Below are 11,595 nucleotides of genomic sequence, written 5' to 3'. Positions count from 1 at the left end.
CTAGGCCATATTCCCAGCCCCTGCTACAGGCTCTTGTAGATGAAAGTCTATGAAAAACTGACAAGTTTACTCAAATTGGGGCAATCTATCACCACAGCCAAAAAGTATGGTACAATATCATAGTTGTAAATGTCTAACATAATTACACACATGGTGTTATCTTTAACGGGGGCTGATTAACGAGCATGATATGAAGCAAGGGTGGATATTAGCTCTTCAGATACCAATGTGCAGCTCGCCCCTACAAAGCCATTTTTCTCCAAACTCTACCCCTTAAGGCTGGCAGAAATGTCAATTGTTTTTGCAGAGTTTCTAGTTCAAGAAGCAGTTGTCCAGATTCTCTAGAGAGCCCATCCCTAACAGACTACAATAAAACAGAATTAATGGTAGTGACATTTTAAGCCTAAATTACTTATGCTTTAAATAATTATCCTGCAGGATGCCTGTTTAAGGGACTTGCAAATTTCTCACTTTATTTCTGGCTTATCTGTCATCTCTACTGCTTGGACAGTTTCTGGTGCGATTTCTTTTTTTTTTTTTCTCTTAAAATTCTCCTGCTAAAGAGTGCTACTTTTATTGTAATTAATCTAAAATATCTTTTTGATGAATTTTTCTTTGTTTTGTTTTGTTTTTTTGCCAGTCCTGGGGCTTGAACTCAGGGCCTGAGCACTGTCCCTGGCTTCTTTTTGCTCAAAGCTAGCACTCTACCACTTGAGCCACAGTGCCACCTCTGGCCTTTTCTGTATTGTTAGGGCTGACCTGAAAATTGGAGTAACTAAATGTAAGTTTTAGTGTTAAAATTATAACAGCTTCTACACCCCGGTGATGACTCCATGATAGAGGGCTGTACCCCCACCCGTGGGACTAGTTTCTTATAGTTTGACATTTAAAAATGTAGGGAGCACTTGTTCACCTCTATACCTGGGTAACAACCATGGCAACGGACAGTAAAAAATGATCATAGTCATAGACTATAGAAATAACCATAATAGTAGTAGAAATGCCATGGTAACTGTTGGGTTGGTTTACTTATGATTGAGTACTGGATTGTTTTAGCCCGCTCAAGCTTGCTTAATTGTAATGGGAAAACATGGTCGCAATTGTTAAAATAAAGTTGCTACTAGGTCAGCCTGACCGCAATATTCTGCATCTGTAAATGGCTTGCTTAACCCATTTGTGACTTGCTCTACCCTCTGTACTAACCCCCTGCATCAGTGCTATGTGACCACCTGTTGTCAATTCCTGATATTGAGGCCAGTTCCCGATATCAAGGCCAAAATAGATAACTGAAAGGGTAGATAGCCAATAGAAATAGGACAAGACTTGCTTGCTAAATGCCACCCAATCAAGTATCTGTCAAGTTGGAAGTACCCTGCCCCTGTTGTAATCACAATAAAAACCCTGCCTATCTGAGGGTCGGGACTCTCAATCCAGATCCACTGTGTCAGTGACGGTTGGGAGTCCAGGCTGGTGCTTGCAATAAAGACTCTTGTGTGTTTGCATTGGTTTCGGCTCCTTGGTGGTCTTTGGGGACTGGAAATCTGGCTGTATAACAGTATATGTGGTGCTGAGGAATCAAACCCAGGGCTTCATGTATAGGAGGTGAGCACTTTACCACTAGGCCATTTTCCCAGCCCATGATGAATTCTTCTTAAAGATGGCACATAGTTGTATAGCTGTCCACTCTTGTCTTTATTTTATACTGAATACTTACTATGTGTTTGTGTGTCTCTACTGCTTTTATTCTTCAAAGGTGACTTGATTTTTGTGAGTGTGTGCCATTCCAGGGGCTTGAACTCTGGGCCTGGGTGCTATCCCTGAGCTCCTTTTGCTCAAGGATAGTGCTCTACCACTTCAGTCACAGCTCCACTTTCAGCTTTTTGCTTTGACTAATTGAAGATAAAAGTCTTAGAGACTTTCCTGCTTGGGTTGTCTTAGAACTGAGATCCTCAGATCTCAGCCTCCTGAGTAGCTAGAATTACAGGTGTGAGCCACTGGTGTCCAGCTATGACTTGATGTTTTTTAATCCTCTTTGGCTGGTTTCTCTCTCTGAGGGGATTGGGGTTTCCTGCTCCTTCTCCTGGATCGTAGGCCTCTGCCTATGTCTCTCAAAGATCAATAAAGGAGTACCTCCCCCCCCCCCCCCGTCCCCCATGCCTGTCCTAGGGCTTGAATTCAGGGCTTGGGGGCTGCTGTCCCTGAATTTTTAGCTCAAGGCTAGTGCTCTGGTTTTTCGATGGCTAATTGGAGATAAAGATTCTCAAGGACTTTTCTGCCCAGGCTGGCTTCGGATCTTGATCCTTAGCTCTCAGTTTCCTGAGCAGCAAGGATTATAGGTGTGAGCCACTTGTGCCTGGCTTAAGGAGCTTCTCTTTAGTGCTGGGGATAGGACCCCAGTCTCATTCATGCCAGGCAGGTACTCTATCACTGAGCCATGTTTCCAGCAGGAACTTGTTGAAGTAAGGACAGAGTGCTGGGAAAAGAAACCCTTGAACTAGACCTTGAGAACCTTAAAAAGACACACTGTAGTGTGGTTCCTTAGGTCTGTCAGTCCTTAAAGGCTGTTCTTCAAAGTTGTGAGTGGGCCAGTAAGAAGTAGCTCCAGTTTGAGGAAGAACATGCCTTCCCTTCTCAGCCAAATGGGAGCCTACTGTCAACTAAGAATAGACTGAGCACCTAAAAAAAAAAGGAAACAAGAACAAGGTCTACAGTAATTAAGAATCCTATGGACTGTTGGGAGACAGTTGCTTAAATAGATGATAATAATTCAGTAAGCAAATGGCTGTAATGAGGTTGTATATCAGCACTGGTGTGTCATAGGATGTGGGGTTTACACAGCCCTGGGGAATGCAGGCCTGCTCTTCAGCAGACATAGTTTCTTTGGTGGGTGTGCTGGTATGCAGGATGAGGAGTTGGAATAGAGGTGGCAAGGCTGGTGGGTAAGCTGAGAATTGGCAGCATGTACAGAGGCCTCAAAGCACGGAAGGAGGGGACAGGTACACTGAGCTTCCCCAGTAGTGTAGTGTGGTGAAGAAGTGGCTTTGATCTTGGAGGTCCCAGGGAAGGAGAATTTCCAGCAAGGTAGAGATGTGATCAAATTTTCATGCTATGAAATGTCCTTCTAAGAGAATGGGGGTGAGGGGGAGGTGTAAAGAGAGCAGCAGGACTAAAGGCCAGAAAGGCCAGGGAAGATACATAGATCTAGTTAGTATAGAGAGAGACAAGGAAGGCTGGAATAGGACAAGGGGAAGAAAGGAAGAGAAGCTAGATTTAGGAGATCTCCTCCAGGAAAATCATTTATATGATCTGGAGATTGATTAGATATAGGGCCCATGGTTTGGCTGGCTTGACATTTATTATGCTAGAGAAGCTGGGCACTGATGATTCACACCTGAAATCTCAGCAACTGAGATGTCAGGATCCTGACTTTGAGGCAGCTTGGGCAAAGGCCAGGAGACTCTTATTTTGAATTAACCAGCAAAAAGCCAGATGTGGAGGTGTATGGTTCAAGTAGTAGAGTGCCAGCCTTAAGCAAAAAAGCAAAGCATGAGGCCTTGAGTTCAGTCCCAGTACTGAGATTCTAATGTCAAGGAACAGCCCCCCCCTTTTTTGTAATTTAATTTTATTTGCAAGGTGATGTACAGAGGGGTTACAGTTACATACGTAAGGCAGTGAGTGCATTTCTGGTCAAACTTGTTACCTCCTCCCTCATTTTTCTCCCACCTTCCTTCCTCCCCTACTCTCCCCGCTGCCTGGCCTGAGTTGTACAGTTAGTTTACAACACATTGTTTTGTAAGTATCACTGTTGCATTGCTTCACCTTTTAAAGACCCAGATAACTTCCTACTTACAGCTTTATTTATTTTTGCCAGTCCTGGGACTTGGACTCGGGGCCTGGCTTCCTTTTGCTCAAGGATAACACTCTATCTCTTGAACCACAGTGTTACTTTCAGCTTTTTCTGTTTATGTGGTGCTGAGGAATTGAACCTAGGCTTCATGCATGCTAGGCAAGCATTCTACCACTAAGCCACATTCCCAGCCCAACACAGCTTTTTTTTTTTTATTGTCAAACTGATGTACAGAGAGGTTACAGTTTCATATGCTAGGCATTGGATACATTTCTTGTACTGTTTGTTACCTCCTCCCTCATTTCCCCCTCCCCCTGGAACAGCCCTTTTTATAGTAATATTTTTGGTTAGTATATTAAAAAAACCTTTCCAATTATTAGAGCTTATAAATTATGTATATAATACATATAGCTGATGGCCGTCATATTTTGAATCTTTCATATTTTGAATCCTTCATCCTTGAAATGCATCTTAATGCAAGTCACCTCTGCAACTATTTGGTCAGCTTGGGGTTTTTCCCCTCCTCTCTTGGCTTCCTGCTCTTACAGAAACCAGTACTACAAATAGCTTATTCTGTGAAAGTCTTGCTCTGACTCAGTTAAACCCAAAGGCTTTAGTCAATGTGACTCACTGACATGGCTACTTTTCTCTCATTTTTCCTTATCGCCTATAATTCTGATAGATAAACCAGTGTTTCAAGGGTGGGAGAGAAGTGTTTCTAGCTTCACTAGCTCTCAGTTGATTTAACAATGAGGTCACAGTGTTACTTTTCAATGAGTCCAAGTCAGACTTGGCCTAACTTCTTGGCCAACATACAAAATATATTACCAGAAAGTTTAGGGCAACTAAACAATCTTTGCTTGTTGTGTTTGGCAAGAGAGGGATTCAGGCAGGATGCAAACATGAGAAAAGTTTATTAGAAAAGAAGTATGGCAGAGAAAGAGACCACATGCTACAGATTTGCCATGGGAAGACAGCACTTCAGCCCATCTCTTCCATTTTGACAGTCTCTGTTGCAGAAGTTGGCCTTAGGTTAAAATAGTGAGAACTGGAGTCCTTGAAGATGCTTTCCGATTGATGAGTCTCCTTTCTGTTTCCTATAAAGATTGTGAGCTAAACATCTACTACCCATTGGGTATTTCTTCATTCTTTTAGGCTTTTTGTTTTGTTTTGTTTTTGGGGTACTGGCTGGGGCTTGAACTCAGGGCCAGAGAACTTAGCTTTTTGCTCAAGGCCAGCACTCTATCACTAGAGCACAGCTCCACTTCTATTTTTTCATTCTTTTATCCTCTTTATTTTCTAATTCTTTTGTAGCCACCTGCCCTCATTTCCTTGTCAGGCAGGTCTTGGTTTATTAGCTTTTTTCTGCTGTCTGCAAGTTGTATAAGCCACAATTCCTTGACTGGCTCCTCTTCCTCCTCCTCCCTTCCCCCACTCCTCCCTCCTCTCCTTCCCCTTCCCCTTTCCCTTCCCCTTCCCCCTCCCCTTTCCCCTCCTCTTCCTCCTTCTTCTTCCTCTTCTTCTTCCTAACTTAATAGTAAAGCTTAGCAATACATTACTAACTTCCCACTAGGTTTATTGCTAATAACACCTGTGATGTGTGGGTTATGATAACTGTTGCCTAGGTTTCTGTACAGAAACTCAAAGGTCAGTTTTGCTGAAGAAAAAAAGAAAACCAACTTTGACTTTTCATGGGAGCCTACAGTACTTTTGGGTGACTAACACTGGATGAAAGGTTTGGCATCTCTGTCTTCATGTCTATGATTTTTGCTGTCTGAACTCTAACTGTGCACATAGACATGTTGATCCTTTAAATCCAGGACATAGCACAGAGTTAACTTGGCCTATTGCCTGTTGGAGCTGGTATGTGTTTTTCCTACCCTGCTTACCTGCTCAGCAGCTTAAGTACCCACAGAACCTCAGGCTTACTGTAAGTCTCAAACAAAACTCATGAGGTTAGGACACTTCATGTAGGACCAAGACACAAACTACAATTGATGTAACTCAGAAGGTCCTGGATTAAGTCAGTCTCTGAGCCTCATGGCCAGAATGTTTGTGCATAAGAATGAACAAATGTTGTGGAACCATGCTCATGACTAGTAAGAAATTACAAGACTAGCTTACCCCAACAAATCAATAAAAAGTAATCTATTTCTTTTGATGAACCAGTAGCCTTATCATGTGACTCTAATCAGTACTGGCTCCCTTTACTCACAAGCTGAAATACCAGTAAAGAAGGGTTGCCACTCTAGTTTGTAATATGTTTCTATTGTTTTATGCCATAAAATCCCACTATCTAGTATCAGTATCAAGAAATGTCTGTAATCCTAGCTATTCAGTAGGCTAAGATCTTGTGGATCACAGTTCAAAGCCAGCCCAAGCAGGAAAGATCATGATACTCTTATCTCCAATTAACCATTAAAAAAAATGGAAGTGAAACTTTGGCTCAAATGGTAGAGCATCAACCTTGAGTGAAAAAAGCTAAGGGTCAGTGTCGAGGCCGTGAGTTCAACCTCATCACACACACACACACACACACACACACACACACACACACACACACACACACACACACCCCTTTGAGGGAGTTTCAGGATATAGAGATGAATCACTGCAAAGTACAGCAGGAAGTCCAAATGGGGTTTGGCACTTAGAATGTCAGTGGTAGCCTTAACAGGATTAATTTTAGTAGGGTCTTGGCATTGGGTGGAGATGGGAGTAGAGGCAAAGAGCACAACAATCTGTACTCTAGAAACTTTCTTTGAAAGAAAAGAGTGATGTCTGCTAAGATTTAAGGTGGAAGAGAATTTGGCTAAAGCAGGGAATCCTTACCTGGGTTCCATGCCTTTTGTTATTCTCTTAGCTCCTAGGAAATGGCATGCAAGGCCGGGGAATACAGTCTATTGGTAGAGTGCTCGCCTCATATACATGAAGCCCTAGGTTTGATCCCTCAGCACCACATATATAGAAAGAGCCAGAAGTGGCGCTGTGGCTCAAGTGGTAGTGTTCACTTTGAGCAAAAAGAAGCCAGGGACAGTGCTCAGGCCCTGAGTTCAAGCCCCAGGACTGGCCAAAGGGGAAAAAAAAGACATGTACCTGCTTCTCAAAGAGATTTATGGTCCACAGATATTAAGAACCACTGCGCCAAGGAAAGGATGACAATAGGAAGAGACCAATGAGAGATGATGGGCAATCAGAGCATGCCTGTTGTGGGGGAAATCAGAGTAGGTGACAGATCTCACAGAGAAGCATTACTCTTGGTAGAAAGGGGTGGCTTGTATGATTTTCCTCTGAGTCTAGGAGGAAGGATGTGAAGTTCAGGGCAGCTGCACACATGAGTTTATGCTGAGGTGGTAGGCGGCAGGAAAGATCAAGTGGACGAAAGGAGAAAAAGGAGGGAGAAACTTTAGCAGACCAGAACAAGCTTTAATCACAGCTGCAGAGGGGCTCCATGTAAAACGGAGCAGGGGCAGAGAAATAAGAAGTGGGAGTGTGGGAGGTTTTAGGCTTTTATGCATTCAAGGGTGAGATCTTCTTTGGAATTTCATTTTCCTTTTTTTTTTTTTTCTTTCTTTTTTCGAGTCCTGGGGCTTGAACTCTGGGCCTGAGTGCTATCCCTGAGATCCTTATGCTCAAGGCTAGCCTCCTACCACTTTGAGCCACAGCACCACTTCTGGCTTTTTCTGTGATTAATGAGATATGAGTCTCATGGGCTTTCCTTCCCTGGTCAGCTTGGAACTGTGATCCTCATATTTCAGCCTCCTGAGTCATTGCCATTACAGGTGTGAGCCACCAGTTCTCAGCTCTTCTCTGGAATTTCTTTGTCCTGTCCTGTCCGGTATTTAATGTGCAAACTGTCCTGTTTGGGGTTTTATGGTAGGGGTATCCTTCTGATGCTGACAGTCCTGCACTTGCAGATAATGTCAGGGGTAAAGTTTTCTTGAGAACCAGCAGGGGTCCCCGGGATTGGGTAGTCACTGGGCCATGGGAACAGCGGTGAGTTATGAGAACAAAGCAGATTCCCATCAGTAGGGAAATGTGAGTTTAATTCCTGATAGATTCTGTCACTTTCTCTTTTGTTATTGGTCCAGCTAATCCTGGCATCAAGAGAGAAAGAAATGCTCTTTCTATAAGTAGTAGGACAAGAAATGGCATCATAATCTCTTTTCTTGTTTGAAGTTGCCATTGGGTTTTCTGCCACCATGATCCATCCTGTAGTTATACTTTGTCATTTTGAAATGGAAGGTTTTTAAAAATTATTAAATATTTTAATTGTTGCTATTAAAGTGATGTGGAGGGGTTACTGTTTCCTAAGGCAGGCAAGTGAGTACATACCTTTTTGGACATGATTACCCTTTCCTTTGCTCTTTCTCAGTTTTTCCCTCCCCTCCCAGCCCATTTTCAGCATAGTGTCTAGTGAGTACCACTGCTGCATTTGTTTACCCTTTGCTCCTCTATTTCTGTGCCCTCTTTACCTATCCAAAGAGATAAATGAACAAACAAGACAAAAAAGGAAAACCCCTCATTTCCACTTCCTGGAGTTCATTTCAATAAATAGTATATATGGTCAAAGGCTTTGAGGCATTGTGCCTTTGTGCTTCCCCTAAGAGTATCCTCCTTTGCTCTCAGTGTGTGTGAGTGTTTAGAGTCCTGTATAACTTGTCATGTCCTGGTATATTTTAGATCTAGCCTCCACATATGAGAGAAAACATGCACCCATTGTTTCTCTGACCTTGTCTTACCTCAATACCATTTGTTCTAGGTCTATCCGTTTCCCTGCAAATGACATATTATTCTTTTGAATGGCTGTGTAAAATTCCATTGTGTATTCCATTCCACTTTTTTTTTTGATCCATTCATTTATTGTAGGGCATCCAGGCTGTTTCCATATCTTGGCTTTTGTGAATAGTGCAGTAATGAACATGGATGTGCAGGTGCCTTTGTGGTATCCTGGCATGTGGTGTTCTGGGTAATGCCTAGGAGGGGGATGGCTGGTCTTAGGGAAGATCTATGTTTAGGTATTTTTTTTTTTTTTTTTGGTCGTGGGGCTTGAACTCAGGGCTTGCACATTGTCCCTGAGCTCTTTCGCTTAAGGCCAGTGCTCTACCACTTTGAGACACAGGTCCACTTCTAGTTTTCTGGTTTTCTCATGGACTTAACTGCCTGGGCTGGATTTGAACTGGGATCCTCAGATCTCAGTCTCCTGAGTAGGATTACCAGCATGCGCCACCAGTGTCCCACCATCTATGTTTAGTTTTTTGAGGAACCTCCAGACTACTGTACAGAATGGTTCTACTAGTATGTGTTACCACCAACAGTACAATAGGGCTCCTTTTCTCCACATCACAGACACCATTTGTTGTTCGAATTTATGATGTTGGCCAGTCTAACTGAGGTGAGATGGAATCTTAGAGTTGTTTTGATTTGTATGGCCAGGGATGTTGAGTATTTTGTCATATGTTGTGAAGGATTGAGCCCCTCCCCCCATTATCCTAGGCACAAACAGATATCAGGCAAAAACCCAGGTATGTGTGGACATAAGTGCTTGACACAGGCAGAGAAATCCGGCCTAAGCCTGACATTGTTCATTGTTCATTGTGTGCCTAACCTGTAGGGAACTCTGAGGCTGAGCTGTGAATTCAGGAAAGGGTTACGAGGTTGGAAGCCTGAGAACTGGTCAAACCTTCAAGGCAAGATAGATGTAAAGCTGCTGGGACATTAAAAGCTTGAGACCTTGGACAAGGAGTCAATTACCTCTATACTTGCCCGGTTCTCTGACTGCACCTGCAGTTACCTCCCCTGTTCTGAACTAAAGTAACCTCTGTCTCCTTGCTCAGTCCCCATAAAAGCCTAACTCCAACCCCACCTCCTGGCACAACCTCCATTCTTGCTGGAAGGTTGTGTCCCTTGTTGTTGTGCCTATGTAAACCGTCCTAGCCTATTGAGAATCAAGTCTGGCCTATTCCTTTTTTCATTTTTTTCTAACATGTTGACACTGAAGTTTTTAAGCTGGGTGCTGGTGGCTCATGCCTATAATCCTGGCTACTCAGGAGGCTGAGATCTGAGGATCCTGCTTCAAAGCCAGCTCAAGAATGAAAGTCCATGAGACTAAACCTCCAATTAACCAGCAAAAAGCCAGAAGTAGAGCTGTGGCTCAAGGTGTAGAGTGCCAGCCTTAAGTGAAAAAGCTAAGGGACCAAGCCCAGGCCCTAGTTCAAGCCCCTGTATCTGAAAAAAGGAAGGAAGGAAAGAAGAAAGAAAAGTTTTCAGAGCTCATGGCCAAACTCCAAGAATTCTACATACATGTCAGGTCCAGTCGCTTGCCCCCATATGCCAAATAAAGAGACAATAATAGACAAGGTAGTGGCAGAAGGGGAGCGAGAGATAGACTCATTACCAAACAGTCCTAGCCAAAGTTCATACTGTTATCTTATTTTAGTCCATGTTTTAGGAGTGTTTTCTGGTGAAATTATTGATGTCATCACTGGTTAGAAGGAACAAGCAGTTGCCACTGCTATCGGCTATCCTGAGGAAGTTTTATTATACCTTAAAGGTATTTTCATCTCTTTTCATAAAGTTGTTATCCAGCAGTTCTAACCTTCTAGGAATCCCAGGTGATTGTCAAGTGACTGTAAAGAGAGTGGTTGAGAACAAAGACATACTGTAAGGAAAGTGTTTAAGATTGGTGGGGACAATGAGAATCAAGACAGAAGTGACCTTTAGGAAAGGCAGGTTTTATTAGAGAAAACCCAAAAGGCCTCTAGGCCAGAAGGCAGGAAAAAGGTGACCAGAGACTCCAGGCATGGAAGCTGACATTTCTTGTCATGGAATGATCTTAGTGTAATCTTAGGTTTTCATGCCACATATTTACCAGCTCCAAGAGCAAATAATTGTAAGGTCCACCCCCCGGCAGGGCTCCATGCAGATGCCCCCCACCTGTTTGTCTGCGCCCAGTACCTGAGTTACTTAGGTAACTGGCACACCTGGAGGCAGTTACCTCCCCCATCTCTGAGGTCACATCCAATCCACCTGGCCATACCTCCCACCCTTTCCTCTATAACCCACAGCCCTCACTCTTTTTCCTTTTCTCTCTTAGTCTCTCTTGCTCTTTTCTTTCTTTTTCCCTTCTTCCTTCCCCTCTGTCTCCCCACACCTCCATCTTGTGTGGGTTGGCAGTTTGCTTTCCTCCCAATAAACTCCTTTCTGCCTGAGCCATGTGGCAGGTTTCCTTTCTGGTGAACCTTACAATAATATTTTCCATTTAAATTGTGGGGAACAGTGTCTGTTGGCATTTCCAAGGGGTACCATGAGAATAGACTGTTAAGGAAATCCCCAGAACCTTATAAAACACACCTGGGCTCTGAATATTATTTTCACACTAATTGTAGAAGAACCAGTTTGTGAAAGAGAAGCTTAGTGACATTCTTTAGAAAGGCTTACTCCTGAAAACAGACTTTACTTTGATAGAATAGGTAACCACCAGAAAGGAGAGGGTCAATGAAGAGGTTAAGTGAGGGTGAATATGCTTGAAATACTTCTTATGCATGTATATAAGTAGAACAACAAAACCTGTTGAAATTGTTTTAAGAAGAAGGAGGAAGAATGAGGGTGAATAGGGTGATTCCTTTTTTGCTTATTATCTTTAAGTAGCTGTACACATTTCAATTAAATAAATCAGTTTATAAATAAGAACAATAGCCAGGCACTGATGGCTCACGCCTGTGGTCTTAGCTACTCAGGAGGCTGAG

Source organism: Perognathus longimembris, chromosome 14 (assembly GCF_023159225.1).
Source record: "Perognathus longimembris pacificus isolate PPM17 chromosome 14, ASM2315922v1, whole genome shotgun sequence".
Classification (NCBI taxonomy): domain Eukaryota; kingdom Metazoa; phylum Chordata; class Mammalia; order Rodentia; family Heteromyidae; genus Perognathus; species Perognathus longimembris.
The sequence above is the reverse complement of the archived record's forward strand: the minus strand, read 5'-3'. Positions refer to the sequence as shown.